The sequence below is a fragment of the Erinaceus europaeus genome, chromosome 13 (assembly GCF_950295315.1).
Source record: "Erinaceus europaeus chromosome 13, mEriEur2.1, whole genome shotgun sequence".
Classification (NCBI taxonomy): Eukaryota; Metazoa; Chordata; class Mammalia; order Eulipotyphla; family Erinaceidae; genus Erinaceus; species Erinaceus europaeus.
In genome coordinates this window covers 17,092,130-17,106,828 of record NC_080174.1, presented here as the reverse complement: position 1 = coordinate 17,106,828, position 14,699 = coordinate 17,092,130, and the positions used below count along the sequence as shown (strand labels likewise).

Below are 14,699 nucleotides of genomic sequence, written 5' to 3'. Positions count from 1 at the left end.
CCAGACTATCTTGCAGCCAATGGACTTAACTCTTTTTGTCCTTGAACTGTACCCTGGGAGTGCCAGTGAGACAGCCCCAGGATGGGTACATGGGCTTCTTGGGGGGCTGTGCCCATGCATGCTTGATGGCATGCCACTGGCAAGCTGGGTCTCTTGTCTCATGTGCTCCTGAGAAAAATCTGTTGCCTTTTATTATATTTTTCTTTTTTTTCCTCAAGGGTCATCACTGGGGCTCGGTGCCTGCACTACGAATCCACTGCTCCTGGAGGCCATTTTTCCCATTTTGTTGCCCTTGTTGTAGTTGTTATTGTTATAGCTGTTGTTGTTGTTGGATAGGACAGAGAGAAATGGAGAGAGGAGGGGAAGACAGAGAGGGGGAGAGAAAGGTAGATACCTGTGACCTGCTTCACCGCTTCTGAAGCAACCCCCCCCTGCAGGTAGGGAGCCAGGGGACTCGAACCGGGATCTTTATGCCAGCCCTTGAGCTTTGCACCATGTGTGCTTAATCTGCTGCGCTACCGTGCAGTCCCCCCCTTGCCTTGCTTTTTAAGTGCTACCTCTAGGTGATATCTGGTATTCACCCTCCTCCTTTTGACTTGCCTCACTTAACACGTTTTCATCAAGTTCCACCCAAGATATGAAAGAGGAGACCATTTCATCATTTCCTGTAGCTCAGTGCTATTCCATTGTGTATACGTGCCAAAGCTTTCTTAGCTACTCAGTTGTCACTGGGCATCTGGGTTGCTTCCAGGTTTGGGCTATTATGAACTGTGCTGCTAGGAACATAGGTGTGCACAGATTTCTTCGGAGAGTTGTTTTTTGTGTTCTTTGGGTTGATCTCTAGGAGAGAAACTGTTGGTTCATAGGGTTGATGTATTTTTAGTGTTCTGAGGAAACCCCAGACTGTTTTCCATAGGAGTTGAACCAATTTACATTCCCTCCAGCAGTGTAGAAGTGTTTCTCTCTCTCTCTCTCTCTCTCTCTCTCTCTCACACACACACACACACACACACACACACACACACTCTCTCTCTCTCTCTTTGAATTGCTTCATGGCAGTGATTTTTCTAAAAGGATAGCTTCATATCAATAAGGAGGACTGGGCACCCACTCACTGATAAGAAAGAGCAGCAACTCCCTGAGGTCTCTTGTTGGCAGTGAGGAAAGTGCAGGAGGGACCTCCTACTGCAGCTTTCTGTCTGAACACTTGGGTTGTTGTCAACCAAATCCAAGAGTTGTCAGCTGCGGAGGTGAGCCAGTGGACCAAGCACATACTTTGCTAACCTGAGGTCTCAGGTTAGATACCTAGCACTGCCTTTGGCCAGAGCGGTGCTGTCTTCTCTCTCACCAAACTAAAATTAAAGAATCTAAAATTGGAAGTCTCAACACAGGGGAACTGGTTTAGATCACCTTCCAGCTTGATCTTTAAAAGCTCTCTTGAGGGGGCAGGAAGATAGCTCACCTAGACAGTGTGCCTGCACTCAGCCCATGTCGGGCATTAAGCCAGCTTCCCCTGCTCCACCCTGCATTCCTGATACTGTGGCCTATTTACATAATGATTGGTTTGCCTGAAAGATCCCCACCCATTCCATTCCTTTGATCTATCTTTTAAGACCCTCCCTGCCTGCAGGGTAATATTAATCCCACCAGTTAAAACCCTCGCAACAGTTGCTAAGGAGGTTTCTACCTTTCCAGCCTACTTTTGCCTTTCTCCACCCACTTTCCTAGCCATTTCTGTTTCTGACTTGCCACTTCTGGTTCTATCCTATAAAAACATTGTCTCTCTGATCGATAAAGACATTGCATTACCACTCCGCCACAAGTTCAAGACTCTCCCTCCTGTGTCGCTGCGTGAGTAGCAGCCCAGGCTGGCTCCCGTTCTCTCTAACCAAGAGAACACGTGCCCAGGAAGATGCAACCCCACGCTAGCCTGGCAAACCCACGTTTGAACCCAGTCCCTGCTGTACTGGAGGAATATTTGATGCTGTGGAGCTGGCCTCCCCTCCCTTTCCCCTTCCCCTCCCCTCCCTTTCCCCTTCCCCTCCCCTCCTTTCTCCTCCCCTCCCTTCTCCTCCCCTTCCCTCCCTTCCCTTTAACCTCTCCTCTCCCCTTCTCCCCTCCCCTTCCCATCTCCCCTCCCCTTCCCTTCTCCCCTCTCCTCCCTTCCCCATCCTGCTCTTCCTCCTCCTTTTCCATTTCCTCTTCCTCCTTCACCTCAGGGTTATCTCTGTGCAGTGCCTGCACAACTTCACTGCTCCCAGCTGCCATTTAAAAAAGATTTTCTTTCCCCTAGATAGCAGGTGAGAGATAGGGAGACAGAGTCATAGGTAATGTGTACTCCCTGCTGGGTGAGCCACTGGCTGTCCCCAGGGACCTCACGTTAAGCAGAGCACCCTACCTACTGTGCTACCTTCCAGGCTGTATATATATAAAATTTTTTAAAAGAACTTCCATCAAGGCAAATTGAATATGAAGCAAAATGAAACATTGAGTTGCCAATTTGAGATGGATTTGGAAATTATTGTTTTAACAAAGATTCAAGAACTTGAGTGACTTTGTAATAACAGGAGTGTTTGAAATCTGTCACAGCACTGCCTGACTATAATACATGTAAAGAATTACTCAGAGGGGGTCGGGCGGTGGCGCAGTGGGTTAAGCACAGGTGGCGCAAAGCGCAAGGACCAGCGTAAGGATCCTGGTTCGAGCCCCCGGCTCCCCATCTGCAGGGGAGTCGCTTCACAGGTGGTGAAGCAGGTCTGCAGGTGTCTATCTTTCTCTCCCCCTTTCTGTCTTCTCCTCCTCTCCCATTTCTCTCTGTCCTACCCAACAACGAACAACATCAACAATGGCAATAATAATAACCACAACGAGGCTACAACAACAAGGGCAACAAAAAGGGGAAAAATGGCCTCCAGGAGAGGTGGATTCATGGTGCAGGCACCGAGCCCAGCAATAACCCTGGAGGGGAAAAAAAAAAAAAAAGAATTACTCAGGGGGGCTGGGTGGTGGTGCAGCTGGCTGTGCACACATAGTACAGTGCATAAGGACCCAGGTTTGAGCCCCTGTTCCACACCTGCAGGGGGAAAGCTTCATGAGTGGTGAAGCTGGTCTGCAGGTGTCTCTGTCTCCCTCTCTGCCACTCCCCTCTTGATTTCTGGCTATATCTGTCTAAGAAATAAATTATATATATATATTTCCCTTTTGTTGTCCTCGTTGTTTTCTTTTTATTGTTGTTATTGATGTCATCTTTGTTGGATAGGACAGAGAGAAATGGAGAGAGGAGGGGAAGACAGAGAGGGGGAGAGAAAGACAGACACCTGCAGACCTGCTTCACCGCCTGTGAAGCGACTCCCCTGCAGGTGGGGAGCCGGGGCCTCAAACCTGGATCCTTTTGCAGGTCCTTGAGTTTGGCGCCACCTGCGCTTAACCCGCTGCGCTACCGCCTGACTTCCTGTTTATGGCTTTTATACTTTGAATTTATGCTCTTACTACTGTTCAGCTTTTTTCAGACAGGTGACATACAGACAAATGCTGGGGAAAAAAAATCAAAATACCTATGAGCACACTTCTACTGCAGTTACTGAATACTAACCTCGAGGTGGCAGTGAATGATCGCTCTTCTTTCTGTCTTCCTGGAGTGCAAGTCCTCGTTTCGCTTTACCACTGCGCCACCTTCTGGGCTGCCTGAGAATATGCTCATATGTAAACAGCCTAGTAAAAGCTTTTCCCGTCGTTTTGGACTCATTCTGTCACTACAGATAAGAGTTACCTCTCAACGCAACGATTGCCACCTCAACATGCTTCACCTCAGACTGTGTCCAGAGACTTCACATGTGGAATGACAACCCTTCAGCTTCATTACTCGGGTGAGACCTTTCCTTTTGTAGTACACTCTAATTTCATCTCAGGTGGTTCACTTTCTAACAAAGTCCCATAACCTAGATATACACCAGTTTCTGTGAGATAGAGTTTATGTTCACACGTATCCATAAACTACTGCAAAATATATACCTGAAAGCAGAAGTACACTAGAGTTTGCAGTGAGTACCTCCCTAACACTTCCTCTCCACTATTCCAAGCTTTGGGTCCATGATTGCTCAACAATTTGTTTGGCTTTGTATGTTAACTCTCTTTTCAGTCACCAGGTTCCAGATGCCACCAGGATGCTGGCCAGGCTTCCCTGGATTGAAGACCCCACCAATGTGTCCTGGAGCTCAGCTTCCCCAGAGACACACCCTACTAGGGAAAGAGAGAGGCAGACTGGGAGTATGGACTGACCAGTCAACGCCCATGTTCAGTGGGGAAGCAATTACAGAAGCCAGACCTTCTACCTTCTGCAACCCTCAATGACCCTGGGTCCATGCTCCCAGAGGGATAGAGAATGGGAAAGCTATCAGGGGAGGGGGTGGGTTATGGAGATTGGGTGGTGGGAATTGTGTGGAGTTGTACCACTCCTACCTTATGGTTTTGTTAATTAATCCTTTCTTAAAGGAAAAAAAAAGAGTTACCTCTCCTTTCTAGAGCTTGCATTTAAAAATATTTTTGACTTCATTTATTTTTTAGGACAGAGAGAATATGAGAGGGGTGGAAAATGACAGAGAGAGAGAGAGAGACAGAGGGAGAACGAGAGCTGCAATACTGATTGACTGCTTATGAAACTTTCCTCCTGTTGGTGGGGACCAGGGGCTTGAGCCTGGTAACACATGCACTTAATTAGGTGCACCACTACCTGACCCTGTGCTTATATTTTGACTCCCCTGTAATATTCTGTTTGCTGAATTTTTTAAAAATGTAACTCACATTGCATTCTCATTACACTGAGTCGGGAGGAAGGACTCATTAGTGTTAATAGAATTGTGCTATTTCGTTCTTCCAAAGCCAGTACTTTCCTAAAGAGTTCACTTACATTCAAAGCAGAAATGATCTGATTTAATCTTGTTTTCCAATTTCGATATCAGTTATATTAACTTTTTTATTGACTTAATAATGATCGTCAAGACCATAGGATAAGAGGGATACAATTCCACACAATTCCCACCAACAGAGTTCTGTATTCCATCCCCTCCCTTGAAAACTTTCTTGTTCTTTATTCCTCTGAATGAATGGACCCAGGGTCATTATGGGGTGCAAAAGGTGGAAGGTCTGGTTTCTGTGATTGCTTCTCCACTGGACATGGGTGTTGGCAGGACGATCCATACTCCCAGCCTGTCTCTGTCTTTCCCTAGTGGGGCAGGACTCTGGAGAGGTGTAGTTCCAGGGTACATCAGTGAGGTCATCTGCTCAGGAAAGTCAGGTTGGTGTCATGGTAGCATCTGCAACTTGGTGGCTGAAATTTCCAGCTTTAAAGTCGTCTCTTTATTTTTATTTATTATTATTATTATTATTTTTTGCCTCCAGGGTTATCACTGGGGCTGGGTGCCTGCACCAAAAATCCACTGCTCCTGGAGGCCATTTTTTCCCATTTCTGTTGCCCTTGTTGTTATTATTATTGGTGCCATTGATATTGTTGTTGTTGTTGGATAGGACAGAAAGAATTCGAGAGAGGAGAGAAGAAAGAAAGGGGGAGAGAAAGCCAGACACCTGTGGACCTGCTTCACCGCTTGTGAGGTGACCCCCTGCAGGTGGGGAGCTGGGGCTCGAACCGGGATCCTTAAGCTGGTTCTTGAACTTTGCTCCATGTGCGTTTAAACAGCTGCGCTACCGCCCAACCCCCTAAAGTCGCCTCTTTGCAGACCATAGGCCAAATGTTGTCTTCAAGCTGCCATCTAGGCTCCACCCCTCCCAGTTATATTAACTTGATAAAAACAGCTGATGTCCAGGAGATGGCGCAGTGGATAAGGCATTGGACTCCCAAGCATGAGGTCGAGAGTTCAGTCTCTGGCAGCATATGCACCAGAGTGATGTCTGTTTTTTTTTTTTTTTCTCCTCTCTCTCCTATCTTTCTCATTAATAAATAAATGAAATCTTAAAAAAAAAAAAAAAAAAAGGGCCGGGCAGTAGCGCAGCGGGTTAAGCGCACATAGCGCTAAGCTGCAAGGACCCTTTTAAGAATTCCAGTTCGAGCCGCCGGCTCCTCACCTGCAGGGGGGGGAGGGGTCGCTTCACAAGCAGTGAAGCAGGTCTGCAGGTGTCTGTCTTTGTCTCCCCCTCTTTGTCTTCCTGTCCTCTCTTGATCTCTCTGTCTTATCTAACAATAATGATAGCAACAATAACAATAATAACAACAGCGATAAACAAGGGCAACAAAACGGTAAAAGTGTCCTCCAGGAGCAGTGGATTTGTAGTGCAGGCACTGAGCCCCAGCAATAACCCTGGAGGCAAAAAACAAACAAACAAACAAACAAACAAACAGACAGGGAGCTGGAAAAATAGCTCAGTTGGATAATGTACTCTTTTGCCATATGTACAGCCCAGGTTTGAGCTTGGCTCTCACCAAACTGAAGGAAACTGGTGCTATGGCCTCTTGCAGTACCCTCTGTCTCTTTTTTTTAAATAATAGAATTTATTTGTTTATTTATTCATGAGAAAGATAGGAGAGAAAGAACCAGCCATCACTCTGGGACATGTGCCAGGGATCGAACCCAGGACCTCATGGTTGAGAATCCAATGCTTTATCCACCGTGCCACCTCCTGGACCACTCTGTCTCTATCTAAAACAAAACGAAACAAAAAACAACTGACAGGGCCAGGAGACAGCTCACTTCATAGAATGCAACAGCAAGAATTTACCATGAGCAAGAATTTGAATTTAACTCCCTGGGAACACACAGGAGAACTATGCATAATACCACAGGATGCCCATGAACTGTGGGATGATACTTTGTTATCTCTCTTTCTCTGTCTTTATTTGAAATTGAAAAAAAAATGACAAACTCATTTTGGATGTTCTGTTACACCAGATTTATACTCTAGTTCAGGAAATTATTTTTCTGCCAAGGGCCATTTGGATATTTATAACATTATTGATGGTTCATACAAAAGCATGAACTTAAAAGTTAGCACTCAATATTATTTTGTTTTGTTTGCCTCCAGGATTATTGCTGGGGCTCGATGCCTGCACTATGAATTCACTGCTCCTGATTTTTTCCCCATTTTATTGGGTTGGACAGAAATTGAGATAAGAGGCGGGTGTGTGTGTGTGTGGGGGGGAGAGACCTGCAGACCTGCCTCACTGCTTGTGAAGAATTCCTAACGGCAGGTGGGGAGCCCAGGAAGTGGGGGGTGTCCTTGTACTTAGTACTATGTGTGTTTAACCAGGTCCCCAGCACTTAATATTGTCACGAGAAAATCTTCCAGATTTATGACATTTTGAGTCCTGCCTGTAGTTGCATTGGTCATGTCGACCAAAGACACAGGATTGGAGCCAGAGAGAGAGAGAGAGAGAGAGAGAGAGAGAGCTCACTGGGTGGCAGGATTAATACTTTAGTTCACCCCTGGCACCACATGGGAAGTGCCATGGCACTGTAAGAAGTGCTGGAGTGTTTCTTCCTCTTTGAATGAAAAAGCAGAGTGGAAGCAGTGAAATTACACACGAAAGGTCTGGCTCAAAAATAAACAACAAAAGACTAAGCCAAAGCAAAGGCCCAGGACTGGCGCGAACACTCAGGCAAAAAGGATAACACTAGAGAGTCCCGAGGTAGCGCAGCAGGTTAAGCACACGTGGGTGGCGTGGGTAGCGCAAGAACCGACGCAAGGATCCGGTTTCGAACCCCCGGCTCCCCACCAGCAGGGGAGTCATTTCACAAGCTGTGAAGCAGGTCTGCAGGTGTCTGTCTTTCCCGCTCTGTCATCCCCTCCTCTCTCCTTTTCTCTCTATCCTATCCGTAACAACAACAATAAAACAAGAGCAACAAAAGGGGATAAATAAATAAAACCTAAAAAAAAAGATTAAAAAGCCAAAAAAAAAAAAAGATAACAAAAATAAAGGATAATACTCCGGCACTAAGTCTGAGTTCTAGAGGAACCATTTCTGCACGGTAACTAGCATCTCCTCAGGGGTAACTGTTGTCCCTCTCGTGCTGTTTACCCCTCCCTCTAGAGTTTGCAGGGCCTCCAGAGGGGCAGAGGACGCAACTGCTAGGATTTATTTGAGCATGGAGCTACAGGCTAAAATGTAAGAGGCAACCACTGAGTACTTTGATCACATGAAACCCTTTCACTGTTTCAATTTTTAAATTTTTTTTTTTTTTTAATGGAGACAGAGAGGAGGGGTGGGGTGGAGAGACACCACTTCAACGCAGTGGAGACCTTGCTTGAACTCTGGTTAAACACTCAGCAAAGCAGCACACTATCCAAGTGAGCTATTTATTTATTTATTTCTTTATTTAAATGTTATTTATTTATTTTCCCTTCTGTTGCCCTTGTTGTTTTTTTATTGGTGTTGTAGTTATTATTATTGTTGTTGCTACTGATGTCATCATTCTTAGATAGGACAGAGAGAAATGGAGAGAGGAGGGGAAGACAGAGAGGAGGAGAGAAAGATAGACACCTGCAGACCTGCTTCACCGCCTGTGAAGCGACTCCCCTGCAGGTGGGGAGCCGAGGGCTGGAATGGGGATCCTTGCGCTGGTCCTTGAGCTTTGCGCCATGTGCGCTTAACTTGCTGCTACCGCCCCACTCCCTATTTATTTATTTTTATTAGTGATTTAATTAGTTACAAAATTATAAGTGGTCCAGGAGATGGCGCAGTGGCTAAGGCATTAGACTCTCAAGCATGAGGTCCTGAGTTCGAGCTCCAGCAGCACATATACCAGAGTGATGTCTGGTTCCTTCTCTCCTATCTTTCTAATAAATAAATAAAATATCTTTTAAAAATTATAAGATAACAGGAGTGTAACTCCACACCTTTTCCCCCCCCCCCTCCAGGGTTACTGCTGGGGCTTGGTGCCCGCACTAGGAATCCACTGCTCCTGGAGGCCATTTTCCCCCATTTTGTTGCCCTTGGTGTTGTTGTTATTGTTGCCATTGATGCTGTGGTTGTTAGACTGGACAGAGAGAAATGGAGAGAGGAGGGGAGAGAAAGACACCTGCAGACCTGCTTCAGCGCTTGTGAAGCGACCCCCCTGCAGGTGGGGGCCGGGGGATCAAACCGGGATCCTTAACGCTGGTCCTTGCACTTTGTGCCACGTGCGCTTAACCTACTGCTACCGCGACCCCACATAGATATTTTTACAACCGGAGTTCTGTGTCCCCATTCCCTCCTCAGGGAACTGTAGTCCTCCCAAGGTCACAGATATGGGCTATTATTTCTATAACTATATTTGTATATATTTGCTAATTTTTTCTATGGTTGTGTCTTCTCTTCCTAAGTCACACCTACACTTATTACTACTTCCAAATATCTTTCTTTTTTTCCTTTTCTTTCTCCGGGTCCTGACAGAATTGGAGATAGGAGCTTTCTGGTCATCTTCCCCTAACATTTCTCCCACTCTGGGAGTATGAGCCAAAATTTTTAAAAAAAAAAATTAAATATATATTTTAACCAGAGCACTGATCAGCTCTGGCCTATGGTGGTGTGGGGGGATTGAATCTGGGACTTAGAAGCCTAAGACATGACAGTCTGTTTCATAACCATTATGCTATCTACCCCCACCTGAACCAAAATTCTTTATGGGGTGCAGAAGGTGGGAATTCTGGCTTCTGGATTGTTTCTCCTCTGGACATGGCTATTGGCAGGGCAATCTATCCCCCCAGCCTGTCCCTATCTTTCCATAGTAGGGTAGGGCTCTGGAGAGGTGAGGTTCTGAGACATGTTAGTGAGGTCATCTGCCCAGAAAAGTCAGGATGGAATCATATTAGCACCTGTAATTTTATGGCTGAAGGGCAGTTAAGATATGAAGCAGGATAAAATATTTAATTAAAGGGCTGGGGAGACAGCATAATGGTTATGCAAAAGACTTTAATGCCTAAGGCTCTGAGATTCCAGGTTCAGTCCCCAGCCCCACCATAAACCAGAGCTGAGCAGTGCTCTGGTCTTTCTCCTGTAGCTTTCTCTTTCATTAAAATAAAATGTATCTTTAAAAATGTTTAATAAACAGGATCCACAAAGTAGAAATAGAACAGATGATAACGGGGATCTTAGGGTGGAAAGAAGCTAGGAAGTCTACTTTAGGTATGTTCCTATGGGTCCAGGACTTTAATAATTTTTGTTTGAACTTGATAGCTAACATGCAGGTGGACTAAAAATATTGTCTGGGGAGATGGTGTCAACTGAGAATAGGACTGGAAAGCTGGATGAGGGCAGTGCTCCCAAACTTGAAAAACAAGAACAACAACAACAAAAAACAACTGTTTGAGGGGTCAAACTCAACCTGTAGACCTGTTTCACTGCTTGTGAAGCGACCCCTTGCAGGTGGGGAGCCGGGGGCCTTGCACTTAGTACTATGTGTGCTTAACCAGGTGCACGAATGCCCAGCTCCCTTTCTCTTTTTTCTTTCTTTCGTTTTTGCTTCCAGGGTTATTGCTGGGGCTTGGTACCTGCGCTATGAATCCACTGCTCCTGGAGGCTATTTTTTCCCTTTTGTTGCTTATTGTTGTTATTGCTGACATCGCTGTTGGATAGGACAGACAGAAATCGAGAGAGGACAGGAAGACAGGGGGAGAGAAAGATAGACACCTGCAGACCTGCTTCACCACTTGTGAAGTGACCCCCTGCAGGTGGGGAGCTGGGGGCTCAAACCGGGATGCTTACGCTGGTCCTTGTGCTTTGCGCCACGTGTGCTTAACCTGCTGCGCTACCACCCGGCCCCTCTCTTTTTCTTTAAAAATATTTCATTTATTATTTATTATTAATGAGAGAGAGAGAGAGATAGAGAGAGAGAAGGAGAGAGATAGATAGATTCTGACCAAAGCACTGATTAGCTTTGGTTTTGGTTTATGATGGTGCCGGGGATTGAACGTGGGAACTTTGATGTCCCAGGCCCGAAGGTCTTTTGTATAACCATTATGTTGTCTCCCCAGCCCTAAGACTGACCTTAAGAGAGTTAATAAAACAGGAGACAAAACCTTATTTATTTTTTATTTTTAAATAAAAATATAGTAAAAAGTGAAAAGTCTTAATGCTACATTCCTTAATATCCATTAAAAATTCTCAACTTTTTAATACTTTTGATTCTACTAAAGTATAAAATATTGAATTATACATCTGAAACACTATTGTTTAAAGAATCAGTTGTCTCTTCATACTGCCAGCACAGTTTCCAGCAGTCACATATTTCTTAAACGGCATATTTGCTGAAAAAAAACAACTTGAATCCTGAAAAATAAACAGAAAAAAAAAAAGTAAGTTGCTATTTACTTAACTGGCTCCATGGTGTAATAAAGTATGTTCACATCACTGACATGCTTATGATGGTCTTTAGATTTGTATCTTGTAGAACAAGCTTGACATCCAACACACATCTCCCTAAGCTCAATATCCTTCAATACCACTTTACTGCTTGTAGAAACCACTGTTCTGCTTTGTTCCTTTGAACTGAGTATTCTAGGTAACTCACTGAAGTGGAATCATCAAGTGTTTTGAGTCTGATACCGGACTGTTTTACTCAGCACAATGTCCTCAAGGTTCTGTCATGTTGTACTGAGTTTCTGCTTCTTTCACAGTTCACTCTATCCATTCGTCTGTGGGACACCTAGGTCGCCCCCTTTTGGCTACTGTAAGTTAAGCAGCTGGGAATCACGGGTGTACAAATCTCTTTTAGGGATTCTGTTAATCCACTGCTCCCGTAGGCCATTTTTTCAATTGTCTTTTTTGTTTTGACAGGACGGAGAGAAAAATGAGAGGAGAGGGGAGATAGATGGAGATACCTGCTTTACTGCTCATGAAGCTTTCCCGCTGGAGGTGGGGAGTGGGGACTCGAACCTGGGTCCTTATGCGTGGTGGTATATGTGCTTAACAGGGTGCTTCACTGTCTGGCCCACAGTTCTCATTTTCCCATGTCTTCCCCCAACATTATTTTATTTGATCGCAGCCATCCTAATGGTTGTGAGGTGATCTCTTAGTAGTTTTGATTGGGATTTATCTTCCTGTGGTTAGTGAGGCTGGATATCTTATGTGTTTGTTGTTCACTTGTAGATCTTTGGAGAAATTTTTAGAGCTTGGGGTGACACACCTGGTTGAATACACACATTATAGCATGCAAGGCCCAGGGTTCAAGCCCCTGTTCCCTATCTTCAGTGGGGAAGCTTCATCAATAGTGAAATATGCTGAAGGAGTCTCATTCCCTCTATCTCCCCCATCCCTCTCAATTTCTCTTTGTACACATAATAAATAAATAAATAAATAAATAAATAAATAAATAAATCACATTAAAAGTGGCCTTCTCTGTCAAGAGTGATTAAAGAAAAGAAGGGGTCAGCCGGTAGCGCAGCAGGTTAAGCGCACATGGCACAAATCGCAAGGACCGGCAAAAGGATCCCGGTTTGAGCCCCCGCCTCCCCACCTGCAGGGGAGTTGCTTCACAGGCAGTAAAGCAGGTCAGCAGGTGTCTGTCTTTCTCTCCCCCTCTGTCTTCCCCTCCTCTCTCTATTTCTCTCTGTCCTATGCAACAATGAACGACATCAACAATAGCAATAATAACCACAAGGCTACAACAACAAGGGCAACAAAAGGGGGGAAAAAAGTACTCCAGGAACAGTGGATTCATGGTGCAGGCACTGAGTCCCAGCAATAACCCTGGAGGCAAAAAAAAAAAAAAAAAAGAAACAATTGTTAAGTTCTTGGCCTTTTTTTAAATTATTGATTTAATATTGATGTACAAAATTGCAACAGGGGTATAATTCCGCATCATTCCCACCAGAGTTCTGTGTCCCCATTTCCTCCATTGGAAACTGCAGTAGTTCTCCTAGGATCACAGATATGGGTTGACTTGTTATCTACAACCACCAAGTGCCCTTCCTTTATATACTTACTAGATAGAGACAGCCAGAAATCAAGAGGGAAGGGTGATAGAGAGGGAGAGACACCTGCAGCCCTGCTTCACCACTTGCAAAGCTTTCCCTCTACAGGTGGGTACCGGGGGCTTGAACCTGGGTCCTTGTGCATAGTTATGTGCGCTCAGCCAGACACACTGCCACCTGGCCCAAAATTCTTTATGGGGTGCAGAAGGTGGGAGTTTTGGCCTCTTCAATTGCTTCTCTGCTGGACATGGGCAGGTTGATCTATACTCCTGTCTGTTCCTCTCTTCCCCTAGTGGGGTAGGGTACTGGAGAGGTGAGGTTCCGGGACACATTGGTGAGGTCATTTCCTGGCCTGTTTCTTAATATAATGGTTTTCTTTCTTCCCTCCTTCTTCTTAAATAAATATTTATTTATTCCCTTTTGTTGCCCTTGTTTTATTGTTGTAGTTATTATTGTTGTTAGTACTGATGTCGTCATTGTTGGATAGGAAGGACAGAGAAAAATGGAGAGAGGAGGGGAAGACAGAAGAGGAGAGAAAGATAGACACCTGCAGACCTGTTTCACTGCTTGTGAAGTGACCCCCCTGCAGGTGGGGAGCCGGGGGCTCGAACTGGGATCCTTATGCCAGTCCTTGTGCTTGGTGCCACGTGCGCTTAACTTGCTGTGCTAACTCCCAACTCCCCTTCCTTCCATTTTTTAAAAAATCTTTATTTATTGGATAGAGACAGCCAGAAATTGAGAGGGAAGGGGGAGACAGGGGGAGAGAGGGAGGGAGAGAGACAGAGAGACACCTGAAACACTGCTTCACCATTTGCAAAGTATTCCCCTTTCAGATGGGGGCCGGGGGCTCAAACCCGGTCCTTGCACACTGTAACGTGCACTCAACCAGGTGTGCCATCACCCAGCCCCAACAGAATGGCTTCTATTCAGTTTTAGGAGTTCTCCTATATTAAGACAAGGTATTAGTTCCTTATGAAACATATGATTTGGTAAACAAGCTTAAATCCAAATATACATATCAGATATGTATGATCAAAACATGCTCTCCTTAGCTGATCGATAGTCTCCTACTGACATTCAGGTTGCTGTCCTTTCCTGGCACAAGCAGTGCTGCAATAAGTCTTCACTTCTGCATGCATGTGTGTTTATAGAATATATTCTTGGGAGTCGGGTGGTAGCGCAGTGGGTTAAGCACATGTGGTGCAAAGTGCAAAGACCGGCATAAGGATCCCAGTTCGAGCCCCTGGTTCCCCACCTGCAGGGGAGTCGCTTCACAGGCGGTGAAGCAGGTCTTCAGGTGTCTATCTTTCTCTCCCCCTCTCTGTCTTCGCCTCCTCTCTCCATTTCTCTCTATCCTATCTAACAATGACAACAATAACTACAACAATAAAATAACAAGGGCAACAAAAGGGAATAAATAAATATTTTTAAAAAAGAATAAGGGAGCCGTGCGGTAGCACAGCAGGTTAAGTGCACATGGCACAAAGTGTAAGGGCCAGCGTAAGGATCCAAGTTTGAGCCCCATCTCCCACCTGCAGGGGAGTTGCTTCACAGGCAGTGAAGCAGTTTTGCAGGTGTCTATCTTTCTCTCCCTCTGTCTTCCCCTCTTTTCTCTATATCTCTCTGTCCTAACAATGACGACATCAATAACAACAACAATAACAATGAAAACAAGGGCAACAAAAGGGAAAATAAATAAATTAATTAATTAAAAAAAAGGAATATATTCTTGAAGGCATGAGTGCTAGGTCAGTGGGTAAAGTGTTGCACTCAAGATGAGATCCTCAGTTTGATTCTCAACT

At 45.1% G+C, this 14,699-nt stretch overlaps 1 protein-coding gene across 2 annotated transcripts in view; it reads right to left on the bottom strand.

The window, feature by feature from the left end:
• Positions 1 to 11,004: 11,004 nt before the first annotated feature.
• Positions 11,005 to 14,699, bottom strand: part of DDX43 (DEAD-box helicase 43) — a 40,587-nt gene continuing 36,892 nt past the window's right edge. For both annotated transcript variants that reach the window (XM_060205383.1, XM_060205384.1), the window contains one exon: positions 11,005 to 11,254. The gene's annotated coding sequence lies outside the window, so the exon portion shown is untranslated. The remainder of the gene's footprint in view (positions 11,255 to 14,699) is intronic.